The sequence below is a fragment of the Oryzias latipes genome, chromosome 21, assembly GCF_002234675.1.
Source record: "Oryzias latipes chromosome 21, ASM223467v1".
Taxonomy (NCBI): domain Eukaryota; kingdom Metazoa; phylum Chordata; class Actinopteri; order Beloniformes; family Adrianichthyidae; genus Oryzias; species Oryzias latipes.
In genome coordinates this window covers 30,580,027-30,605,359 of record NC_019879.2, presented here as the reverse complement: position 1 = coordinate 30,605,359, position 25,333 = coordinate 30,580,027, and the positions used below count along the sequence as shown (strand labels likewise).

At 43.0% G+C, this 25,333-nt stretch overlaps 1 long non-coding RNA gene across 1 annotated transcript; it reads right to left on the bottom strand.

Moving 5' to 3' along the window:
* Window positions 1-12,762: 12,762 nt before the first annotated feature.
* Window positions 12,763-18,186, bottom strand: LOC110014894. The gene is made up of 3 exons (XR_002289911.2): window positions 17,902-18,186; window positions 13,793-13,933; window positions 12,763-13,046 (listed from the first exon to the last, which is right to left on the bottom strand). It is a non-coding gene; the product is annotated as an uncharacterized LOC110014894 (long non-coding RNA).
* Between the last annotated feature and the right edge of the window lie 7,147 nt (window positions 18,187-25,333).

Sequence of the window (25,333 nt, the reverse complement as noted above, 5' to 3'; positions counted from 1 at the left end):
ACAGATTCACTGCTGCATGTTTGGGCCGCTCGCATTCCGGTTTCCATAGAGACCGTCAGCCTGCCGCTGCAAACACCTGATGGTAATTTCATCAGGGACTTCTCAGAGGCAGAACTGAGACTCCAAATGATTTGAGACCAGCTTCAAAGACATTGTCACAGCCAAAGGAGAAAGGCGGGAAAATTAAATGATTGCTGGGTAATTCTCACCTGCTTTGATGAAGAATGCATAAGGAACAACAGAAAAATGACTTACATGGAGCTGAAGTCCTCCTCCTTGGAGCAGAAGGAGCTCACAGGGAGGAGATGGACAGGATTATTATCAGACTAGTTAGTATTCAGAGATTATTTAACTTTATGTTAATTTGTTTAAATTAAACTTAATAACTATTTGTTTTAAAGGCTGCTAGAAGTTGAAGCTGGGGTAACTATGGTGCTCTGGGGTTCTGTCCTCTTTTCTCATCTACTTCTACTCTTCCTCTCTTCTCTATTCTTGATCTTTATTCATCATTTAGTTCTCCATGCCTCTGTTTGGTGCAGTGATTCATGAATTGTCCCTCTTTTCCCTCCTGGGGAGTGGGAGTGCTTCCGACTCCAGTTGGCTCATCCGTGCTCCAGTTGCTGACCGTCTACCTCGCCTTTGCTCGCGCTCCTACACCTGGCTGTGGATCCTGCCTCTGGCTCATCTCTGGCTCGTCTCTGCTCTGTACCTGACCGAGTACCTCGTCTCTGCTCCTACACCTGGCTGTGGTTCCTGCCTCCGGCTCGACTCGCACCCCTGACTGTCCCCACAACCACGGCTGGATGAAGCTCGTCTGCTGGACTTTATATATGTAGTTGTAGATTTAGATAAGTTGATTCTTCTCTGTGAGTTCTGGTAAATCGCCTGTCCGTCCTGGGGGAGGATCCCTCCTTCATGTGGGCACCCCTGAGGTTTCTTTGTTTTTTCCGGAATCCATTTTTTTAGGAGGTTTTCCTCACAGAGAAGGGGGGTCTAAGGGCAGGGATGCTAGTTTAGTTTAGTCAGTTTGTTAGTTCAGTTTAGTATTTTCCTATTGAACTCTTTGTATTCATGATCCTTTTGAGTTTATGTTTAATTTCTTCAATTACCGATACAAAGCCCATCGAGACGACTGTTGTGAATTTGGGCTACAAATAAAATTGAATTGAATTGAATTGCTGCAGGAGTTGCACAAAAAAACACACCTCCTCCGGTCAAATGACACACAAGATTAAAAATAATGATAAAATGGATATAATAGATTTAAAAATGTGATAAAAATGAAAGAAAGTGATTGTTGGCACGTCGTTTTCTAAATACGCTCAGGCCGTGCAGAACTTTTCACCTGACCCGGAGGAAGGTTAAGGTTGGGGTTAAGGTAAGGATAATACATGTGACGAACAACAACAACAACATTTAGCCTTAGAATCACTTAAAATACATGCGGGAAATGTGCATTCAACATGAATTTCCATCAGGTTTACCGCTTGGTCGCTTATAAATGCGTTCAAATAACATAATACGAAATTAAAAGTCAAAGATGTAAAATTCACTCAAGTCTGTGTGAATATATGTAAATATAAATACATATGACAGCATTGATATGCCTGTCCAGTTTTCTTTCATCTTTTTAATGCACTCAATAAAACAGTTAAAAACAGTTATTGAATATTTTGAAATACTTGAAGTCAAAAAGGTAAATTTTGGGTGTAAAAATTAAAGAGGCACAAATGACATAACCCTTTGTATCATATTTAATGTATGCATTTCTGAGATACCTCTCATTAAATTTATCTTAACTTTCCCTAAAGGCGCCTATTCACAAGCCGCGTAGCGTGTTGACGACACCCGCGGCGTTCACACCAGACAAGCAGGGGGCGGCCGGGACGAGGACTCTTCTTTGTTTTTTTTTTTCACTGTTTACTAAAAGTTGTCCACCTCCTATAATTGGAAGAGTCTTGGTGCGAAACGTCAAAGCGGTGTAAATCACTAAAATCTTGCTCCAGGCTTTTTTCCCCAAATATATGAAAGACCTCATTCCCATAATTCCAGGCGGACAGAAACTGCAATTGTTGGTTTCTCTTTCTTGATCATGTTTACAACAGTTGTACCTCCGTGTTCTGAAAAGGACTCTACCTACATGTCACTACCAAATGCAAGTCCCTGACTGGTCAAAGTTCAGCATAGTGGCGATTTAGCAGTCAAGCGGTTAAACTGGTTGAACTTCCAGCTCACAACCAGACCCAAAAACCTGCGAGGTGACGCGTAAACGTGAGCGTTCCAGACGCCGGAAACTCAGGTTGACGTGCGCTTGCGTAGACTTCATCGGAAGTGGCCGCTTGAACGTGACTTGACGCAGCCGGTGTGCATGTATCTTAAAACTCAATGTATGGAACATGATCTGTGTTTTCTGTCCTGTAGTGCATCATCCTTCCACTAGGGGCAGTAGAAGGGCTTTTCTTGGTCTTCTCTAAATGGCCACTTCCATTAAATCTCAAACACATTTGGCAGGAAAAGTTTTCTAAACTTTATGGTCCCCTATTTTTTTTTCTTTAAATCTACTTGATTGAAAAAAATACAAAATTTGTAAACAATTCTTTATAATCCAGTTACACAATGTTAAAAATGAGTGGATCTTATTAGTGGCTAAATAAGGTAAATGTTTTCATCTTGAAAAAATGTTGTGAGGTAAAACTCACCAAATAATCCAAAATATAGCTGATCTTTACCTAATAAAAAATGATATTGCAATTTTTTTTGAGGATTTCATCCAAAAAAATGGAAAATTCTGTCAAGTCTTTGTCAGGGTTAACGTCGTCAGAAAGGGTATAAACAAAGATCTGATCTCCAAACATGCTCCACCTGGACTCCACCTCTGCAGGAACTCTCAACACAGTTTGATTCGGAGAAGGTCACTAAACGTTGTGATATTCTTTATTTTTTCTTCTAACATTTCCTCAACGGCCTGATCAGCAGTACGCCCGGTGGGAGGAGCTCTGCTTCTGCTCAGCCTGACTCTTCAGGCTTTGGTCTGTGACTCAGCATCCAGAAATGAGTTTGTGCTGCTTACAGGAAGGAACCGTGACACATGCTGGGCTTCCACCATCGTGAGCTCAAAGAGCAGCAGCTGCTGCTCGCCGTCACAACTCTGAGGGGAGGGGGGGGGGTCTTGGATGTCCCAGACGCCTCTATACCTGTCTGTCTGTCCATCCAATCCCTTTTTTGCATTTCTCCAGGCTGCCGCCTCTCGTTTGGTTCTTGGGTTTCATTCGATTTTCCTGAAAGTGCCATCTGCATCTGCAGACAGACCCACGTTTAAAAGAGACCTCAAGCTTTTGCCAAATGAGAAAATGCCTAAAAATGACGAAACCAGAGTGAAGTGATGACTGAACAGAAACACAACTGCACACAGTCAGAAAATATGTTTCATCTTCCCTTCCTAAAGTTATTAATGCCTTAAAGCTTTCTGAACTCAAAGGAGTGAGAAAAGCTAAAAGATGAATGTTTGGTTTAAAATTGAAGTTTTAATGTTCTGGAGGTCTGTCTGGTTGAAAAGAGAGTTCCACAAGTTTACAGAAAAGTCTTTATAAAAATCAGCACTTTAAGGGTTTGTGATTAGAAACTAAAACCAGAGATTATGCTGAAGAAATGAGATTTTCATGAGATGTGATGGCAAATCCAATAATAAACCCAGAAAACACAGACACCTTCTGTCTGTAAAGGTTTAGTGACTTGATGTTCAGAAGAATCTAAATGTGAGCAGATTTATCATCTTCTCTGTAAGATTGACTTTGTCTCTTTTCCTAAAGAAAATGAGAACTTGGTCTCAATATTTCCAAATTTGTCACCAGCATGCAAAACCTCCCGGCCACAGCTGTGTGATGCCGTGAAATGTTCTCCGTTTGTGAAAAGGATTTAAACCTTGCCAGCCTGCAGGACTGCAGGACGGCAGGAGCTGCAGGATTTAGACCTTCCTGTGCAGACGCAGACGGGCATGGCGGGACCTCGCCGCCTGCAGGACTGCAGGAGCTGCAGGACGGCAGGAGCTGCAGGATTTAGACCTTCCTGTGCAGACGCAGACGGGCATGGCAGGACCTCCTAGCCTGTAGGACTGCAGGAGCTGCAGGAGCTGTAGGACTGCAGGAGCTGCAGGACGGCAGGAGCTGCAGTTTCCTCAGCCGGTGGTTCCTCGCTCAGGAGTTGATGTGAAGCCAGTTTTCAGCACTGAGGTCATCGTGGTGGACTTTGAAGCCGACCCAAACCTGGACTTCTTACAAAAGCGGGCTAATAGGAAGGATAAACTGTTACGAACAGCTGCTGGAGCGCTCCCATTGACTGTGAGGGCTAGACTGAGTGACCCCTCCCACTGGCGTTCAACACAGGAAGTGGCTCCAAGAAGACAAAATCCCATACACTTCTATAGAGAAATGAATAGCTGTTAGTCTTTCTATTGGTCAGAAGAACTGTTCTGGATCTGGTACATTTTCTTAACATATTGATAATCCTCTTTTTTTTTTTTTTTTTCTGGAGAGCCAGTTTAGCTCGTGCTGGTTTGCGGCGCCTTCCGTTCGTGAAACCAGGGTTCGACTCCGGGCTGCTCCCTGTTCCCTTCTCTACCTCTGCCGGTTCCAAGCCCGGTTTGAGAAGGTTGCGTCAGGAAGGGCATCCGGCGTAAAACATTGCCAAATTTACCATGCGACTTGTTCGCTGTGGCGGCCCCTGATGGGAGAAGCCGAAAGTGGAAGAAGAAGATTGATAATCCTCATTTTTTAATGATATTTTTTCTGGAGTTTAAGTTATTCAAGTTATAAACTGACCAATCAGATGCCTTAATAAAAGTAGGGGGAGTCTGCTGCCCCCCATGTTCAAGGGTAGGGGCGTGGCCTTCCAACACTCCCGATTGGTAAGAGTTGGTTGCCATAGAAACGTTGACTTGGACTAATCACTGCTGCGTGCCCACATCTGTCTTCACCATGATGGATCTATTGTCCGGTAGGATCGTTTACATTGAAGTGAACAGGAAGTGACTTGCCGGTGTCCTGAGACACTTCCTCTGTGAAGGCGTTCCACAGAGATTCAGATGGCATGAGCTAAACTTCACCTTCCACAAAGCAAGTCGGCAGCTGTAAAGAATAAAAACTGGTCAGTCCACCGGTTGAGCCTCCAGTATCTAAACATCCATCTCCTTGCTCCTCCCTTCCTTCTGGGAGGAACCTGTGCACGCTCTTGAGGTGGAGCGATTAAAAGGAGGGCTTTTTCCAGAATGGAGCTCTAAATGACAGAGCATGAGATCAGCGGTGGTTAAGGAACGGCGGGCAGGGAGGAAAGTCCTCTGCCTGGACGCGAGTGACTGGCGGACGGGTTCCACAAGCAGATGGAGAGAAGACGCTCTTCTGTTCGCTCGGTTTATTCCTCATGAGAATTGGATCTTGTTTGTGCTGCTGAACGTTTTAATAAAAACACCATCGGTGGAAAAAGCATCGCTTTTTAAAATCCTTTGACCTGCTCTGACCCCTGAATGCCAGGTTTTTAAAACCTGAAGCCTGACTGTTTCAGGAGACGACAGCTGAAGTGTTTTTACAGAAACCTCACGTTTCAGAAGGATTGTTCCTCTCAGGTCTAAACCGACTACAAACCTACATTCTCCAACTCTCTTTGTCCTCATCTCTCCGTTCTCGGGTTCTCTGGTTCTCAACCTGCTGTTGATACAGGGCTTGTGAAACCCCCATAATGAGCCGCAGAGGGATTTGAAACTCTGTTATTTCTGGCTATGATTCATAAAGCCTCTAACATCCCAAACGACCCGTGACTGGCTCCAGACCCCTCACAGGGATCTCACGTTCTCCCCGACTTCATGTGGGACAGAATCTTAGTCCAGTGGATAAGAGAGAGACTGTAGGAATAACTGCAGATTTTAATCTGATGTTCACCCATTCATTTCAGCTTTTTGTTGCTGGATAACAGTAAAAGCCGAACGAGGTACATTTTTCTTCCTTTTCCTCCACTTTTGAACTCTTCTTGATTCCTGTCTTTGTCAGAAGTGTAAACAGTGAGGCTTTGTTTCATTAAAGGCCGTTTGATGCAGGTGAGGAGGAAGGTGGAGAAGCGGTTGAAAGTGGCAGATAAGAGTGGAGGAAGGAGGTGAGGGGTGACTATGATAAGATACTTTCTCTAAAAAAAGGGTCCGAACTGAGAGGAAGTGAGGATTATGAAAAAGGGCTGAAGGAGGAAGAGGGGGAGGGTCTTCCTGATAGCGGACAAATGCTGGTCTGGCAAACATCCAGCTGTCAGACTCCAACCCGGTTGGTGGACAAAAAGTTCCACTTTTCTCCTTGCTCTAGATGACGAGCTACAGCTAAAAAGGAGGAAGGTGTCATGTTTTTAGATCAAGTGTTAAAAACTAGAAATAAAAACAACATTCAAGACTTTTCTGTTGAGCTAAACTCACTTTTGGATTCGGTTTGTGCTCACAGAAAGGTCCGGAGCAAAAGCAGGTGAAGATTTAAAGGTGAGAACAGGAAAACTGCAGCATTTCTGATGAAAAAATGAATTCTTCTGCCTGGCAACAGCAGTAATTCCGCCCCATCTTTGATCGTTCCGCAAACTAACGCTGATGCATTTCCTGTGCGGGATGCTGCTGTTATCACAGCTCATGCGGGTGTAACCTACAGGCGGACTGAACGCACACACTTCAAAACTCCTCACATCTCTTTTTATAGAGACTGCAGAGGAGTTGTGAGATTAGAGGTTGGAGTTGGAGAACCGCTGAGTTCCAGATGAACTTGGGTCGGTCAGACTAAAAGACTGATTACAGACAGGAGGAGGACAAGACAATAGATGGAAAAAAGAAGGGTGGATGAAAACACAAGAGAAAAGGAAAAAAAGAAGGAGGAGTTGGACAAAAACTGAAATGAATAAAAAACAATCCCTGTATCTGCTGCGGTTTGGCTGGAAGGAAATGTGAGCGGTCCACTTCAAAAACAAAATCTCTCCAATTCTTTGTGTCTGGTTTCTAGTTTAAATATTGAATTCCTGTTCAGTCACGACTTTTCAAGACAATAAATCCTGAAAACGTTCATTTGATCTTGAAGACATTTCACTATGCAAGACCTCTAATGAAACATGTTTACTGTACATAAAGTGTTTAATTATTTTATTAATGAATAATGACTGGCCTTTTTACAAAAAAAAGATATATATTATTTTTAAATTTGGATAAATTAGAAAGTTTTATTTGAATCATAACAGTAAAAATGCATTTAGCGACAGCAGGGCAAAAGTTTGAAAGTACAAACATTTGTTGAATTTTCCCTTCGATTGTCCCTCTTATTTTTACCATTTGACAGGGGGGGGGGGGGGGGGGGGGGGGCTCCAATGCCCCAATTTATTTGGTACTACTGGCCAACCCAATTAGGGACGGTAATGTTTTATTATGCTGAAGGAAATCCAGCCACATGGTTAAACATTGAGTCACTGTCGCTGAAGCTACATCTTCTCAACTATATTCATTCTGACTATTTCAACAGTCTTAAAAATCTACACCTAACCCAATAGTTAAATATGATATGTGTCTTAAAACCACACAAAGGTACTTAGAAGAACCCCGTTCTTTGTCTTTATTCTTTATTGGGGAAACAATAAATTCCTACGGAGCAGAAACGATGAGGGCTTCAGAAAGTGGGCAAACGAAGGCATAGGCAATAAAAAAATAGTAATGGAGGGAATGGGAAAATACTCACATTTGAACAAATTGTCTCTGAATATCAAATTCCACTAAAACCCTTTTGTAAATATTTGCAATTAAGAAATTTCATGAGACTACACCACTCCAACTTTACACAAGCCCCCACAATGTCTGCTCTGGAAAAAGATTTAACAAAAGATTTCTGAATTCTATAACTTATTGAAGTCATCTTCCCCTGAATCCTCCACTGCCAAACTCAATGCTTGGATTTCTGACTTCGAGGAAGAAATTACCACTGAACAATGGGAGAAAGCATGTATAACAGCCCAAACACAAACAGGCAACACCCGGCTTAAATTACTGCAATACAGCTGGTTGATGAGACTATGTTACTCCAGAAAAACTCAATAAATTTAACAGTAGTTTCAAAAACCTCTGTTACAGATGTGATGCAGAGAAAGGCTCTCCGTTTCATTGTGTCCGAAAATAAAAGAATTCTGGACAGAAGTTAAAGGTACATTAGAGGAGATGTCATCAGTCCATCTGGGATTGGGACCAAAAGTATTCCTCTTGGGTCTATATCCCAACGATTTAAATATAAGTAGTTACACAAAATAAAAAAATAACTGATGTGGGAATAGTAAAAGCAAAGAGAGTAATCGCTCTGGGATCGGTGAACAAGCCAAGTGTTAAAAAATGGCTTTAAGAAATGTCTGTTTACCATTGGAAAAAATAACCAGCACGTTAAAAAACACAATAACACTTCCTCTGCGGCTCTACAATATTATTTTGTACCATGGTTTCTTAATTTTGAAAGACTCAAAGACTCAGTCATATTTATGCTGATTGTACCTGTTTTTAAAATATGCTCAGCTGTTGAATTTTCATTTCCTATTGTTTTTATGTTTAACTTATGTAAAATGTAAAATCAGAAAATAAACAGAGTATTTCCAGTCCTAATTTAGGAGGATCATGGTCTAGAATTAAGGATAGTTGGAATCTTGTTGGAAGGTTCTGATATTTTTTTGGAGGGGGGAGGGTACAACTGTGCGTATTTTAAAGATGTTAAAATTTTTTGAAATTATACAATCTTTTTTTTAAACATAATATTTTAAATTACCAGAGCAATATACCTGATTGTTTAGAGCCCATTTTTAGGTTTTATTTGTCTGAAAATAGCCAGACGTCACAACTACTTTGAAGAAATCTTACCAAAAAAGACTTTTTCCCTGAGAGTTGTAGCTGCGTCCCAGACAGCGGAAATGCTGGACTCTTGCAGTCTGGCTCACATTGACCCACGTCACCGTTTTCCCAGCGCATCCAACATCTCAGCAGGGTCCGTTTGGGTCGGCCCATTGCTATCTGTTTGGGAGCCACTTTATGAGAGATGTTTGTCTTTAATATCTGTTCAACAGCCACCAGTATTTGATGAAGTCCCAGTTGGTGTATTCTTTGTTTTTATTGTGAAAGCCACATTATTCATGCTGAGCAAATGTCTGTTTAGACTCAGAGGAAAACAGCAGAGCAGATAATCTCAGTTCATCTTTGATTTATGGTTTATTTGATTAACAATTTCCTTTTTACAGAATTAAAGAAGTGAATCTGCAGACACATGAAGACCAGTCCAACAGCAGATCTGTGACTGGAGATCACTTCACCACCTGATGAGGATCTAAATCAACTTGGGGGGGTGGGGGTTAGTCAGAGTGGACTGGTCTTCATGCCAAAAAAATAAAAAATAAAAAATAAAATCGCTCCATTTTACTTCACTTCATTCTATGGCTGCCATGTTTATTTTGAAATTCCCCTACTTGTTAACTTCCCACTGTTTCTTCCATCATCTTGCTGTCAACAGTTGTTGATGACACGTCAACAGTGGTGTCGAGCCGTTTCAGTTCGTTGGACTCAGGAACAACAGTGCAGAGTCCGTCCTGGTCGTGAAACCGTGGAGCAGCTCTACACCCTCTTTAGGGTGCTGGAGGGTTCGTGGGAGGACGCACATCCAGTCCGTATGCGTTTCTTGGATTTGGAGAAGGCGTTCGACCGCGTCCCCCGTGGTGTCCTGTGGAGGGTGCTCTGGGAGTATGGGCGGGCGCCTTTTTGGATAAAAGCTCAAATGAATGAGCCTTACTGAGGGCTGTCAGGTCTCGGCATGACCGGAGCAAGAGCTTGGTTCTCATAGCCGGTAGCAAGTCGGACCTGTTCCCGGTGCATGTTGGACTGGGGCAGGACTGCTCACCGGTTCTGTTCATAATATTCATAGACAGAATTTCTAGGCGCAGCCTGGGGCTGGAGGGGGTCTGGTTTGGGGACCTCAGGATTTCCTCTCTGTTCTTTGCAGATGATGTCCTGTTGGCTTCGTCAAGCTGGGACCCCCAGCATGCATTGTGGCGCTTTGTGGCTGAATCTGAAGTGCCTGGGAGGAGTATCTGTGCCGCCAAGTCTGAGGCCATGGTTCTTGACTGGAGAAAGGTAGTTTTGTCCTCTCTGGGGGGGTTTGACAATCCCCTTAGAGATAGGGGGAGGAGCTTGGTCACACATGTCCCACTGGGCGGAGACGCCAGGGAGGACCCAGGACACACTGCAGAGACAACGTCTCTTGGCTGGCCTGGGAACACCTCGGGTCCCCCCAGAGGAGCTCGGGGAAGTGGCCAGGTAAAGGGAAGTCTGGGCATCTTTGCTTAGAGCCCTGACCAGGTCCTGGATAAGGGGACAAAGATGGATGGATGGTTTTCCTCATAATGAGGCTTTTAGCGCTCAGACACAGCAGTGACACAGTAACATGTCCTGGCAGCTTTTCAAAGCTGTTTTCTGTCACTTTAGTGCCTCTTTGAAGATAACATGAAGCTTTAAATTGTCCTTGATCTTTTATTTGACTGTTAAATTCATTTTGGATGCAGCCTCCTTCACTCTGCAGTAACAGAAACCACAAAAGGGTCACCGTGTCCAGTCTCCACCACTGTGAGTGTTTTCTTTCTCATGTGAGAAAGTCGGGGCTTTTGTTAAGATAAGAGTCATTTTACAGTAGACATGTTTGAAAAACACGGTTAATGAGACATCGGATGAAAACAGGAGGTCATGTCCTTGTATGGCGAGGAAAAGCTCTCCGTCTGGTGAATCACTGCTACAGAAAAACCATTTCCATTTTTTTGTGTTGATTTTTAAGTTGTGTTGGAGTCATTGCTGGAAGTTGTAGGGAGAGTTCTGTCGGGGTTACAGGCTTTTATTTCACAATGTGGCAAAATGTGAAAGGAAAGTGGAACTTTGTGAGTGGAAAGATAATAATGAATCAGGGTCAGTTGCTTAAGAAGGGACTTTTGGGAAAAACTGACAACAATGATCTTCGGGATTTTTTTTTTACTTATTTGACCCAACTGGAGTGATGTAAATGTTTACTGGACATATTCTTCTGCCCTTTAAGACCCACTCTTGTTTTTTTGGTGTTTATAACATGTTATGGCATTTTTATTTGATGAAGGACACATATAAAGAAAATTAAGTTTAAAAACATCCCTCCACCTCTCATGTTTGACTTCCACCACCCACCAGAACATCACAGCAGAAACCAGACCAACAAACTCAGAAGGAAGCAACAAAGAGCAGATCCACAAAACCACCGCCTTCAGGACTGGCAGTTCCAGAAAAGGAGAACTCGCAGGACCGAGTCCAGGAAATAGGAGCTCAACAACATGGTCCTTCATCTGCACCTAGAGTTTCTGAGAAACTTTTAAAGTTCATCCACAAACTTCTCAATTTACTCCAGCAACACACAGACAAGAACTGGTCCAAGAACAGAACACAAATGGAGAAGCAGAGCGGGGAGGTCACATGACCACAAAGGTCATGGACTCTCCTTACAGATGATTATATAGACAGACAAACGCGGGGCCATCTTCAACCCACACCCCTACACACCAACAATAAACCACTGATGAGAGCCCCCACCTGTGAGCCACACCAGACCCCTACCAAGTGACGTGACTTTAGCCGACCGCTCAGATCTTTCACATTTGCATGTTTTACTTTTTGCCATACTTCTGAAGGAGTCGCACAGAAATAACCAAAGTCTCCATCAGCTGTCTGGACTGATACCCAGATGAACAGAGACACTTCTAGATGAACCTGTAATGTCCAGCTTTCCTGAAGAACTGAATCCTGTCCAGGAGGACCAATAATCTTCAGACATTTTTCCTGTTTTTGCACTTCAGATTATTTCACCACAGCCCCACCAGACAACTCAGTATTCATACACAGACATGCAGCTGAAGACCGCTTGCCCTGTAAAACCAGCTCTTCTTCACCACCATTCCAGATGGATGAAAATATATACTTTTTCCCACATTTAATAGTGCTGTGACGGTTCTGGATAAAACCTCAACAAAGAAAAGATATTAAAAATAATTATTTTGACTGTGTAGCTCTTTGAAAGTAACCCCAAAAAGGGGAAACCTTTGAATAAAGATCAGAGACTGACCTGCGTGGATCTTTTCTAACCAGCAGGACTTCAACAAAAGACTGAAGCAGCGAGCACCACCGGTTAAAAACGGTAACCGAGTATTTAAAACTCTGTTCAGTTCATTTATTCTGTAATAAATGTTAAGGCAGTAACGATTCGTTTGAACAACAATTTAATTCATATCATTTATGTTTGTCAATTCGATTCAAAGCAGACATTTGTTCATTCCGATTGGATTGGATCCGATTCTTTGACCTAAAATGGATCCAGGACATCTTTGGCCAAAACTTTAACCAGTGTCACTGAAAGAGAAATACCTGGTACTGAACAGTGCAGGTGAATGAAATGTGTGTCCAAACAAACCAGTAAACTAGAATGAATATCAAATCCATTCACATGTTAGTTTCCTAAAGTTCACCACTGTTGTTTTTCCACATCCAAAGAATCCAAAGGGAACATTCTTAGAACATTCTAGACACTGGATGGTCACATGACTTTATTCACAGTCTGTCCACACATTGGACTGGAATGATGGACTGATCCGTGTTCATGACATCACATGTGTGTTGTTCGCTGTGATTGGTCGGTTTGACCTAAAATTCAAACCTCCTGAACCTCAATCCAGATGGTATTTTCCTGAGGCCGACATAAATAATTTATTTCGTTCTGAAAGGATTTTATGATGGTTAAGGCCGATTTGATGAACAGCTTGCCTCAGACAGATCAATCTGGTTGGTATCAGACAGATCAACGCAGACTCCTTAGTTGCATAAACTACAATGTGCTTTTCTGTGAAACTTATAGCATGGATTTTTTTATTTGATTCCAGTTGGTTTTACATTTGCAGGACCTCTGACCTCAGGAAAGTTTTCTGTTCTGTCATTTTCCACAGACATCATCCCTCATCTGAAAAACAAACTCATTTAATTTACACCACGAAAGTATGTGGTATGAATAGTTAGTTAAATGAATTACCTCGCTTATTTTTTGAGTAAGTATTTTTTTAATTAAAGATTTTAAAACGGCTTCACGAAATTCTTTATTGTTGTGTTTCATATCAGCGGTAATATTTCCTCTTTTCTGTCATCTTTTAGTCTCAGTGCTCCACAAATCACCACATTATTAAAAGCTTTCAGGAAACGGGCCGCACGCCTTCAGTGAAACAGATAGTCCTCTGTTCTGATAGCAGAGTATTTATCTGGGGGGGGGGTAACTTCAAAGGACCCGGCCTGATTTATCTGTCTTGGTCCAGAGAACATCAGAGCACCGTCTCAGTCCCTCTAAATGTTGGCGTTCAAAGACATTAAAGGACCCTGAACTGTGGTGAACTTTCCAGGGAAAGTGCTCCCTGTCATTTTTACACATTAAAGTCTGACACTCAGGATTTTGGCCCAGTAGATCCTCCTTTAAATGGTCAAAAAGGAGCCAGTGACGTCCTTTAATGTTTCTAGATTTTCATGAACGTCAAATTCATCCACGTTTTCCATCCTCATCATCACCACAACTTTCTTTTTGCCCGGCAGAAACTGCGCTACCCTCAAACTCAAATGTGCTGAGAAGAAACTAACGAGTTTAATAACTTTCCACATTGAAATCTGTAATATTTATGAACAGGTTGTTCATGAAATTCCCACACTGGCTGCTGCACCAACCGTTCCTGCAGATGTTTCCAGCGTTAGCAGAGCGGCGGCATCTGGACGCGTGCATGTTCACGTGCGTTCACCCGTCTGTTTCAGTCTCCAGTTTCCACTCGGACCCAGAGGACCTCAGCCGGCGGTGATGTAACACCTCGACTGAGAAAGAGGAGAAAAGAAAACAGAGCTGCACTTTCAGCGTTCATTTCACTCACAAAACATCGTATAGCCCATGTTATCAAACCAAAAGCCACAAAGAGAGCGCAAGGTTTCAGTCAGAGCCCCCACTTCCACATGTTAAAGGATGTTAAGCACAGAGTTTGCTTTGACCTTGGGGGGCATGGCCAGCCTTCATGAAACTCCCAAAAAGTTGGACTTTTTTCAAGAGAACTTTAATGTGGAGAGAGGACTCCTTCAATAGATGGGAGTACTACTAACCCCTCTATTTCAACTGTTGGAATAAAAAGTAGCTTTACATCATGTGTATATTTTAGTTTTACGCCTGACAGCATGAAAACACACAGGTTGCTACTCCCAAAACACCAACCTGTAGTTATTCTGCTCCTCCATTTAGAGCATTACCATGCATGAGTCAGACGCTTGAAGGCCTCATTTCCCAGTGTGTCTGACTTTCCATGCCCTCTGTGCTCGCTAACCCTTTTCTCGGGGATCATAATGAGTGTGTGGTTTGTTGTTGGAGGGGGATTTCTTCTTCCCTGCTCAGAATTTCACTCGCTTTCTTCGTCCGTCGTCCTGTTTTGGAGTAAGGTTATCACTCTGGAGTTCCACAGCAATGCGATGTCGTAACCATGGAAACCTCTGAACTTCCCTCTGTTTTATTTTGATTTCATTTTTTTTTCAAAATGCTACAGAAATACAACAGAACTGTATGACAAATAGGGGAATTTGGATTTTAAAATAAAGAAATTGGGGGGTTTTGGCAGAATAAAAAGGATAAAGATTAAATTCTACGATGAACTTAGGGAAAAACACCATTCTTGTGTTACTTAGCAACGCCACAAATATGAAAATGGGGATGTAAACTGTGGGAAGGTCAGGAAGGGGACACTGAGGCCAGACGAGTCATTGTCTGGCTCATTAATCTTTGTGAGGGTCCGAGGAGCTCTTTGCCCTTTAAACCTGCGTTGTGGCAGCACGTCTGAAACTTTCAACAGCAAAATCAAGCAGCCAAACTTGACTTTGAACAGCCAGATACCAAAAAGAAGAAATGATCAAAGGAAAGCCTTGGTATTTGAGTGGATCAGTACCCTGTTAGAAGCCATTATACCAGACTGCATTTATGCTAAAGAGAACTCATTTTGATCAGACAAAGGAAAAGACTGAGCAGTCCAATAAAACCAAGGAAACCAACGTGAAGCCACAGGACCACAGAAGGAACACTGATGGAAACCCACTCTGCCCATCTTACCAGAAGGTTAGAACCACTGAATGACGGATGGAGAACTTCTCTCAAAACCAGACTGTTCCTCTACATTACCAGAATCAAGACCAGTTTTCCCACGAAACACCGGCAAGAAATCCTCTCTCTGTTAAATTGAAATAGGATCCACCCACCCACCCACTCATCCATCCATCCATCCATCCATTTTCTGAAACCCATTTGATGTTACACAAGATGTTGCCTGATCATACAAATAAACTTAATCTGATGTAACTAATGACTGATATTTCAGTTTCTGTTCTGATCACCAGCAGAACTGTATACTTTCATGTACTTCAACTTTTCCTGTTAACAAAAATTAAAGGTTTTGGATAATTTCCTCACAAAGGCTTCAAGAATTAAAGACTCTAAAGTGTATAGAGGAATTAGGTGTTACAGGTGCGTTAACACCGACAGGCTTGATCTGTATCATTATGTTTCATTGTATTACATATTACTTCTACAATAAATCTGAAACTTTACAAAAAAATAAATTCCAAATGATAAATTGTTACTGCAAAAAAAAAAGATCAAATTGGAACATTTCAAAAGTGTAAAGACAAAATTCAAATGGCTTAATCACCCAAAACTATTTAAAAGAGCAAAAACAAGGTTAAAACATGAAAAAAATGGGCAAAACTCCACAAAGCTGTTTAAAGTCTTGCAAAGATTTATTTCAAGGGATATTACAGTTATGTGTAATAACTTGTTTGTTTAAAAAAAAGTCAAAGCTAACAACTTTTTTGAGACCTTTACATTCATTGAAACACAGACAAGTATATAATACTAATTCTGGGTCATTTAAACACCTGTGTGGCTGGCTGACGCCCTGGTGAGTTCAGAAAGGGTTAACATTTGTCTGCATGTCTATTAAAGTTGGTGTTCAGGACTCCCTATGAGCAAAACTGACCTGAGATGTGATCTACAGCCTCAGGCTTAATGCAGATTCAGCTAAACAGCATTTGGGATTCCAGCTATTGGAGCGTAAGATACATTTAGAGACTCTACGTCAATTCTGTGGTTTTAAAGATTTTAAAAACTTCCCTTAAAAAGGTTCATGCATTTGGTCACATCTCTATGAACAGAAACAGCTTCAGTTAGATGTCAAGCACTTTTTTTTAAAGCAATGATGTTATTTTCTGCATAAGGAAAATCTCTCTGTGAGGAGATCATCATCATCATCTAGATAAAGAATATTTACAGCAGGTTTCATGTTTTGATGGGTCGTCCTATATTTTCTTAGGCATAGTGACACCCCCTTGGTGATGCAGGTCCCTGTTGAGAGCAGCTGCTCCACGCAGTGTTGTTTGCCCAAACACTCACACCTCCACCCACAGACAAATATCCCACCCCGTGAATCTCCAAGCTTCCTCCCTTCCGGCCGGGCTCCCTGTGGGGGTTAGCAGCCCCCCAACATTATGCTCTGTCAGCGAAAAGATAATCCAAATGCTTCGCCGTTCTCATCTGCCTGCTTGCTTTCTTTATTGGGGGGGGGGTTGTGAAGGAAACAAGAAATATTAACAAAAACTGAAAAGGAAAAGGCCAAATTAAACAGGATGCTTGCAGTAATGTGGAGTAAGGCAGCCGACTCCTATTGGCTCCTCAGTTTGGTAAACCCATCCGAGGTTTACTGAAGAAGCAAACAAACAGTCGCAGTTTTCACTTACGTTTGTTTGCTTTGGGAGTAAATCAGCTCAGTCTGTGGAGGAGAGTCCAGTAAATCCGCCATTAATCTGTGTGTTCTTTGGGTTTTTTTTTAACCAGAATGTCAACATTAGCAGGATTACGGCGATGCTTCACAGAAAACCCACTCGAGATTTAAAATAAGAACAGACTTAAGTTTTTTTTTGTGCACCAATTCCAAACAAAAAATATCTTTGTATTGAAACCCAACAACTAATCTCAGGAAACCTTTAGAGCAATAATTACTAGGTTGGTGTTTAAAAGTGTAATGAGTAACCAATTTTCATTGGAATCAAACACCAGACAGGCCAAATGAATCAGATGCTGGCTGACATGCATGCAGCTGCTTTCTCCACCCGCTGCATTGACCAAAGAGTAACCAACGATTTATCAACACAGTCTGTTTATCACTGGAACCTCCTGCTGAGTCACTGGGAGTCAGTCAAAGGAGGTTTGAGCTGAATTATTTGGAGACATCAGATGGAGGTCAAACTAAATTTAAATAGCCCTCCTGTTAAAAAAACACTATTTAGCATTTTTATACCATGATTGATAAGAACACGCTTGCATTTAAATATCTAAGGTGTAAAGTCTTCTTCCACTTTCGGCTTCTCCCATCAGGGGTCGCCACAGCGAACGAGTCGCATGGTAGATTTGGCAATGTTTTACGCCGGATGCCCTTCCTGACGCAACCTTCTCAAACCGGGCTTGGAACCGGCAGAGGTAGAGAAGGGAACAGGGAGCAGCCCGGAGTCGAACCCTGGTTTCACGGACGGCAGGCGCCGCAAACCAGCACGAGCTAAACCGGCTCCCATCTAAGGTGTAAAGTAAAGAAGAACAGTAAAAGTGTTGCAGGTTAACAGAGGAAAGGAAATGATCAAAAATGTCCTGAAAAATGAACAAAAAAACAGCTGATATGGCAAAAAGAAAGAAAGAAAACCCCAAGAAGAAGAAGAAGAAGTGATAAAGCCTGGAACTGACACCAGAAGGTGACGGGTTCTACCTGAAAACAAGCCGTTCGGATCCTCCTGCTGCGGAGGCAGTCATCCCAGCGCTGAGCAGCAGGTGTGGTGATTCAGTCAGACCAGGTGGGATCAGTGAAGATGAGCCGGGCAGAACGCCTCGCCCTAAAAACCCACCATTCAAAACAGATCCATTTGAAGTCTTGGAAACTTAAAAAAAATGTATATATAAACTTTTGTGGTAAATTTTTTTCTAAATATTTAGAGCACTGGAACTTTTTCATTGGTCTGAAAACATTTGTCTAAAGCAGGGCCGGTGTGTCTGCATGATTTCCAGATAGTCTTGCCCTACTCATGGCTGATTACCTGGTTCAGGTGTGTCTAGCCAATCAGAACATGCCAGAGCAGGGTATGCTGGAAAACATGCAGGAATGCGGCCCTCAGTGCCCCCCTCTGCTCTAAAGAGAAACAACTTGCAATGACATTACATTTTGAATCAAAGACTTTTGATTCAGCCCAAAGCATTAACATTCATGTGGAGGACTTTCAAAGCAGTTTCATGTCTGCACAATAAACGACATCCCAGAAGTCTCTGAGTAACACAAAGGCCTCCGTGGCAAAGCGTGTGGCTGCTGCTGATGCAGAGCGGGATCTTTGTAGGCAGAGAGGAGGAAATCATTCTCAGTCACACATGCAGCAACAGCAGGAGGAGGAAGATCTTCCACCTTGCAAAGAGCTTCCCGCCCCTGCAGTATCAGTTTGAAGTCAAAGAGCTCGACTAGGCTGCACAGTTCAAGTCAGAACTGAGTCCCGTCGCAGGAGGCGGAGCCTCCTGGAGAAGTTAACGAGGATCGGACACATCTGAGTCAGTCAAAAAGGTGAGAGGAAGGGAAACGATGCTCTAGTCGAGTCCAAACCTCGATCAAGAAAACATTAATTTGGACTCCTGTGGGAGCTTGTTGAGTCACTCAGTACAAACTGCATGTGCTGCAAATAAACACTGAAGACAGAATAAATGACCTCAAAGCAGAGGTGGGCACTGAGGGCCGCATTCCTGCATGTTTTCCAGCATACCCTGCTCTGGCATGTTCTAAATGGCTGGACACACCTGAACCAGGTAATCAGCCATGAGTAGGGCAAGACTATCTGGAAATCATGCAGACACACCGGCCCTCGAGGCCTGGAATTGCCCACCCCTGCCTCAAAGAAATGTGTGCATTTATTTAAGAATAGAGTCAGAAGAAGTAGAACTGAAAAAAGTGTGCCAAGCTTTATTTATCTATTTATTTATGTTCCCAGACAGGCAAAAACCCATAGACAAATTCACAGACTAATATCACTGAATTTTTATTCAAAATATACCAACTAAATCTAATAAAACAGAGATAATTACTGAATGCAGTCTATGGAGTTGATTTTTCAGTTGGTGGTTTGCCTCATGATTTTTTTCAGGGAAAAAGAGCCTTGGCTCTGAAATGTAGATCATTTCTTTACTTAAATGTCAAAATGAACGAAGAAGAAATACATTTATGCGTGGAGCTGCAGGGACATGATGAGCAGGGCCGATTGATGCACCAACATGAACAAGTGAGAAAACTCATCACCAAAAGGCTGAAAAGACGCATTTACCCAGATTTTAGGAATGTGGCTGATTCCAAACAGTTTCTAACTTATGGCTTTATGTCTGGGTTTTGCAGGTCAGAGGTTAGAATCAGTTTATAAGATTTTCAGTTACAGGAAACATAGTTGCAGACGTAAAAGACGTTTACAAAGAATGAACACTGCAGAAAAACATACTGTTGGTCTTACGCTCGACCTTTTCAGGTTAAAGTGGAAGGATGCGGGTCACTGGGGTGGCAGCATGCAGTGTATGTGTACAGAGAATATCCTGAGGTAACTTGTGGACGCAGAAATAAACGTGTAAAACAGTGTGTCCTCAGACAGACATTTTTCAGGTTTAAAAAGAGGAAAAAAGTTCTGTTTGTTGGTCTGGACAGCTGTTAGCTTTTGTTTTTTACAGCAGCATTAATGATGTTCTGCGTGAACCACGTCACTTTTCCGTCGGCTGTCATTTTTACTGCAAAGCAAGGAAAAAACTCAGATTCTAATCAAAACATTTGTTTCATTTCTTTTTAATTTGTTTGCCTAACAAGGAAATAATGGACACTGTGAGGGATTTTGTTCATGGTTCCTCCACAGCCAGATGCTGGCAGAAGCTGGGATTTGTGCTGCAGCTCAAGGAGGGAAATTTGAGGATATCTAGAACTAATCAGCTTGAGAAAACAGTTGAGTCTGAGCCTCTAATCACGTCATCTCTCCCTTCACAATGTGACCTCATCTCCCTGATATGGAGGGCTGAAGGAGCGGGGAAACTAGCCGGAGGCGAGGGGGGGTTGGGTGTCAGAAGAGACAGAAAGACTTTGTTTGGTAGTTTTTTTCAAACCAGACAGGTGATTCCTTTGGTCTAGACCACTGAGAAGGTAAGATCTGCAGACAAGGACAGAGTCATGATCTGCTGTTTCTCCAAATGCTTCACTTGCGAAGCGAAAACGACAAAATGTGGTTCACCTCTGCCACCAAAAGTGTAGCGGATTGAAAAAAAGATCCACAGAGGCGATGGGGGATCTTTCACACAAACTCTTCATAGTATCTGGGTCACAACTGGAGGAGAGCTCACCAGTCAGCTCATGTCTGTCAGCAGCGGTGGGGGGGCCGGAGAGATGAGTTATTGCTGACTTTTCATGCGGAGGCTCTGCAGCTGTAACCTCTTTCCTCACATTTGGCCTCCGTCTCTAAGTTGTAACTCTGGGGGATATCTGTGTAATGAAATCACAAAGTTAGCAGATCGTTTCCACGCTTCGTTCTTAAACATCGGCAGCTCTGCCAGAAATTTTCAACCTCGCTTTTTTTTGTCTTTCCACTCTTTTTGCCGCCTTTTTCATTCTCCTGCTCCGGTTTTTGCCAGCATCCTCCTGAATCTGTAGAACCTGAACTCAAGCATTTTTGTGCTGCAGGAAAAGGCGTTTTCCTTTGTGGCTCTTCGTCTCAGAGTTTTGTTGCTACATTGTCCTAAAGTTGCACAATGGAAATCAATGTTGCAATTTTCATTGAGAGGTTCCTGCGTGACTCATCACCTAAAAGCTGAACACATCTGTATTTACAAGGATGGCTGTAGACGCGGATTTCCATCGACATCATTGCTCGTCACTGCGCCGCTGCTGTGTGCGTGGTCTGCAGCTGCTGACCAGAGACGTGCATGGCGCGTGTGTCACTGAAAGCCACAGGATGACCGTAAACAGGACTTCCAGTGGTTTTACAGAAACTTTAAGAAACAGTCAGAGGAAGGGACAAAGGCGTCTCCTCTTGTTGAGACGTTGTCATCTTATGGTCCACAGTGGTCACATTGTCACATAGAAGTGGACAACTGCCGTCCCCAGCAAAGTAAAATGGATTTAATATAACAGAATGATCTCAGTGTTTGGTTCAGGAGACTTCATTCCTCTGCACAGAAACATGTCTTTGTCTTTACTTTCATGAACATAATCTAATTTTTGCCCTTCAGGATGTCAAGCAGAAAACCTTGATCAGATCACAGACTGCCAAGTATCGATCAAAACGGATGTCGTCCTGCTGACCACACTGAGCTCGTCAGCAGGACGACATCCATTCAGATTTAGCTGCAAAATGTGAGTTTTCCCATCTAAATGCAGTAAAAGGTGCATCAAATCTTCTATATTTCTACTACTGTGTGGATTTGGAAGGTGCTGATCAAATCAGCCACTTAGATTCATATGAGTCACTAATGCCCATTTTTGGATGAAAGTGTCCAGATGTTTGCATTTTTAATCGCCTTGGATGATTACAGTTTGCTCTTGTCCAGCTGGAGTTTTAAAGATCCATCTTTAAAACCTGCTGAAACCCTTTCAGGGTCCCGGGGTTGCTGGAGCCTATCCCAGCTGCTGATGGGGGAAGGCAAGGTCCCTCCTGAACAGCTTCCCTGTCCATCACAGGGCAACACAACCACAGGCAAGCCTAGGGGAAATTTAGAGTCACCAGTGGAGCTATGCAGCATGTTTTTGGGATGTAGGAGGACACTGGAGAAAACCTACATATGCACGGGAGGAACATGAACACAGACAGAAACCAGCTGGGATTTGAACCAGGGCCCTCTCACTGAGAGGCAAGAGTGCTAACCACTACACCAGCATGCAGACAAGTTTTAAAAATGTTCAGAAATGAAACTTCTCTGATGTTTTCTCAGAACCGTCACAGAGACTTTGCTGCTTCTGAAAATGTGTCTGCAGTGTGAGTCTCGATCTGTGCCAGAGCACCGTTGCTGAAAGGTCTTATCTCCACACCGGCCTCACACACTGAGATCTACGACAGAGTATTAGGGCCACGGTGAGAAAAAGAGTCCGGAGGATAATTTTTTTTGTTTAGTTCCACACTTACAGGAAAAAAAGTCGAAAATAGATTTAAGCCACTCAGCCAAAGTTGTCTGTTCATTGGAGCCTAGCTTGAAGATGAAAGATGTGGAGCATTTTGTGAAGCTTTACTGCCGGATAGGTTTCAAAGACAAAGACTTCTGAACCTTTTGGTGACTTAAAATCAGTTTATTTTCAGTGGAGCCAGCTTTCCGGGGTTCGGTGTCAGTAAAGCGGAGTTTCATCTGTAAAATTAGGAGCTAAGAGACACGTTTGGGTGTAGAGGACCAATACTTTACAGCATTTTCCTTTTCATACAGATAACCTGAAGTCCATTTGTCTCATGACGTCATGAACATGTCATCCACAGAACACCAAAGCTGAAGTAAACAGTATTCCATACGCCCCCTCCTCCAGATGGAACGTCACGTTTCAACATGAAACAATAAAGAGGAATGAAAATATTCTGTTATATTAGCATCAGAACGTTGACAATGCCAAACAGTGCTCCTCCTCAGATGGAAGCATCACACAGACTTAGAGATCTGGTCTTTGGTGGAGGAAGAAAGGATTGAAGTGGACGTCTGTCTGCAGGGACACCAACGTTTTCATCAAGAGATCCTGCAAACCACCCATCAATAAATCAAACATTAATAAATCATAAATCAAACAAATGAGCTTCCATGCATTTGGAACGTTATCAATAAACGTTCAGTTCATCTGTTCCATTGAGTTTAGTGCGTCTGCTCTGCTGCTGCGCAGCGTTCACCTACTGCTCTGCAACAACACTACGACTTAAATCTCGTAAATTTACTAGTTTTTTCTCTTAAATTTACAACTTTAAATCTTGTATTTTGACTTATTTTCCTTTTTTGTGGTCCTAAAACTCTGTTGTAGAGATTAAACTACATGAGCATAGATGTCTTTTGTTTTACACACATTGATAAAACAGGTGGCGGTTTTTTATGATTCATGTTTGGTGAGAAGATAAAAGGTTCATTCTTTGCCGATGATTCCACCTGACTCTATTTTCCATAAAACAACATGACAGAATCTTCATCGTCTCCACTTGGACCACAGAAAAAAACTCTTCAAATCTTTTTCTTAAAATCAGAAGTTTGATCTTCAGGCAGCACAGCTTCACCATCAGATTGGGATCTTCAGCTTTTGTCCCCCATCAACCAAACTATTGACCTTCCTAACTTTATTGGAGATTTGCCTTCAGGAAGATCAGACCATTCCTCCTGACTCATCCCCACTCTTTGTTCAGTCACCTCTGGGCTTGATTCCCGCAGTGATCATCTAGCAGGACGAGGAGCCTGCAGGAACAAGCCTCTGCTGCTGATCCAAACTGCTGCAGCATGTCTTCAGCTTTCTGCACTGTGGCGAGAGTGTGGAGGGGCTTTGAACCAGAAGCAGCAGCCATGGTGCAGAAATCTGAACTGTGGCTGCTGCTTCTGATTCAAAGGCCCTCCACACTCGCCGTTCATCTTAGCAGCATTTAAACTCCCATGTTGCCAGCTAACAAGGTGACCACAGATTTCTATTTTGGTCAGCACCAGAGTCCAGGTTAGCTTGCACTGAAGCGGACCTTCCATGGAAACAACTCTGGTGAAGATCAACCCAGTCAGTGAATGCTCACTGCTCTTGATCAGAAAATACATGGGATGTGACAACTTTATGAGGGATCAGAACCACGAAAGATGTTTGTGTCTAACTGAAAACTAAAAAAAAGATACCTCATGGCTCGTGAAAGCTGCACAGGTTTATGTCACATTCTAGCTCAGTGGGATTCCAGGAGAACATTGGCTCTGATGCGCATACTGCAGCGTATTCGGTATGAACTGTCACTGCTCCGTGAAACACCAACCAAACTAAAAACACGTCCTGCACCAAAAGTCCTGCTGGCAGCGGCACCGTCTCAGAGGCTCCTCCCATTTGTAGCTTCTTGTTTAAACAAAGAGGCTTCAACCGGTCCAAACGGCAATTAACAAAATGTCAAAAATACTGCAGCATATAGAGAGACCCAACCCGGGAATGGATCCCAGCTGTCACAGCTGGATCTTCTCATAGACAGTAATGACATCAAGACACAGTCGTCACTGCTGGCAGAGCACAGTTGCTCTGTAAACTGGCTCTGCATGTTAACCAAAAGTAAATCATCAGGATTTACATGAAAACAATCCATTTTTTTAGGTCAATCAAACTGCTTTGTTTTCTCAGAGACGATGCGTTCAAGCCTCCATGGAGTTTGGTGTTGTTACCAAAGCAAACAATCCTGCAGAGCGTAACTTTTGATGGGATTTTAAAATAGATCATTAGATTCCCTCCCCAGCTCAGAGTCATCCCCACAGGCAGAAGAAGACCTAGTTGAGGACCTGAGGAACTGGCTTACAAAACCACAAATGCACCAATGGGAGTTGAGGAAGGCAGCAGAAGAGAAGAATAACCTGAAAACAATTAAAGGACAAGAGGTGAGCCAAGAAGAAGGGGGTATGTGTGTGTGTGTTGGGGGGGGGGTTCCTGATTTACACAAGTTAGCTTGGATTACTCTGAGATCATTCAGGAAAGCATATAAGCATCTACTGGAGGCCTTCCAGACCCTGATGCTGCGTGGACCCCTGCAGGTCTCTGACCACAGCGCCAAGCCAGCTCTTCCTTTACAAGAAGGTTGGAGAAATACATCAACCACTGATGGTGACTCTGGGAGCTTTTTTTCTGGGAGTTTTTTTGTAATCAGTCTCATCATAAAACGTTTTGTTCTTGAGTCCTGACATAAAAAAAGCTCCTTGTGTGCGTTTCAAGTTTTTTGATCACATTTTTAGGCACTGTGTGTTTCTCAGGATCCTCCGCTTCTGTTCCCGGTTCCGTGGGCAGTCACTCCCCCCTCCCGTGACACCTCCCTCCCCTGAAGGTCGGGCATGCCTACATAAATCGCTCCTCGCGCAGAGGGCTGTCCCGCACACGGACGCGCACAGAACAAAGCCGCAGCAGCCCCGCCGGATCAGACCCTCCGGAACCAAAGGAGACGCTTACGCACGCTCTGCTC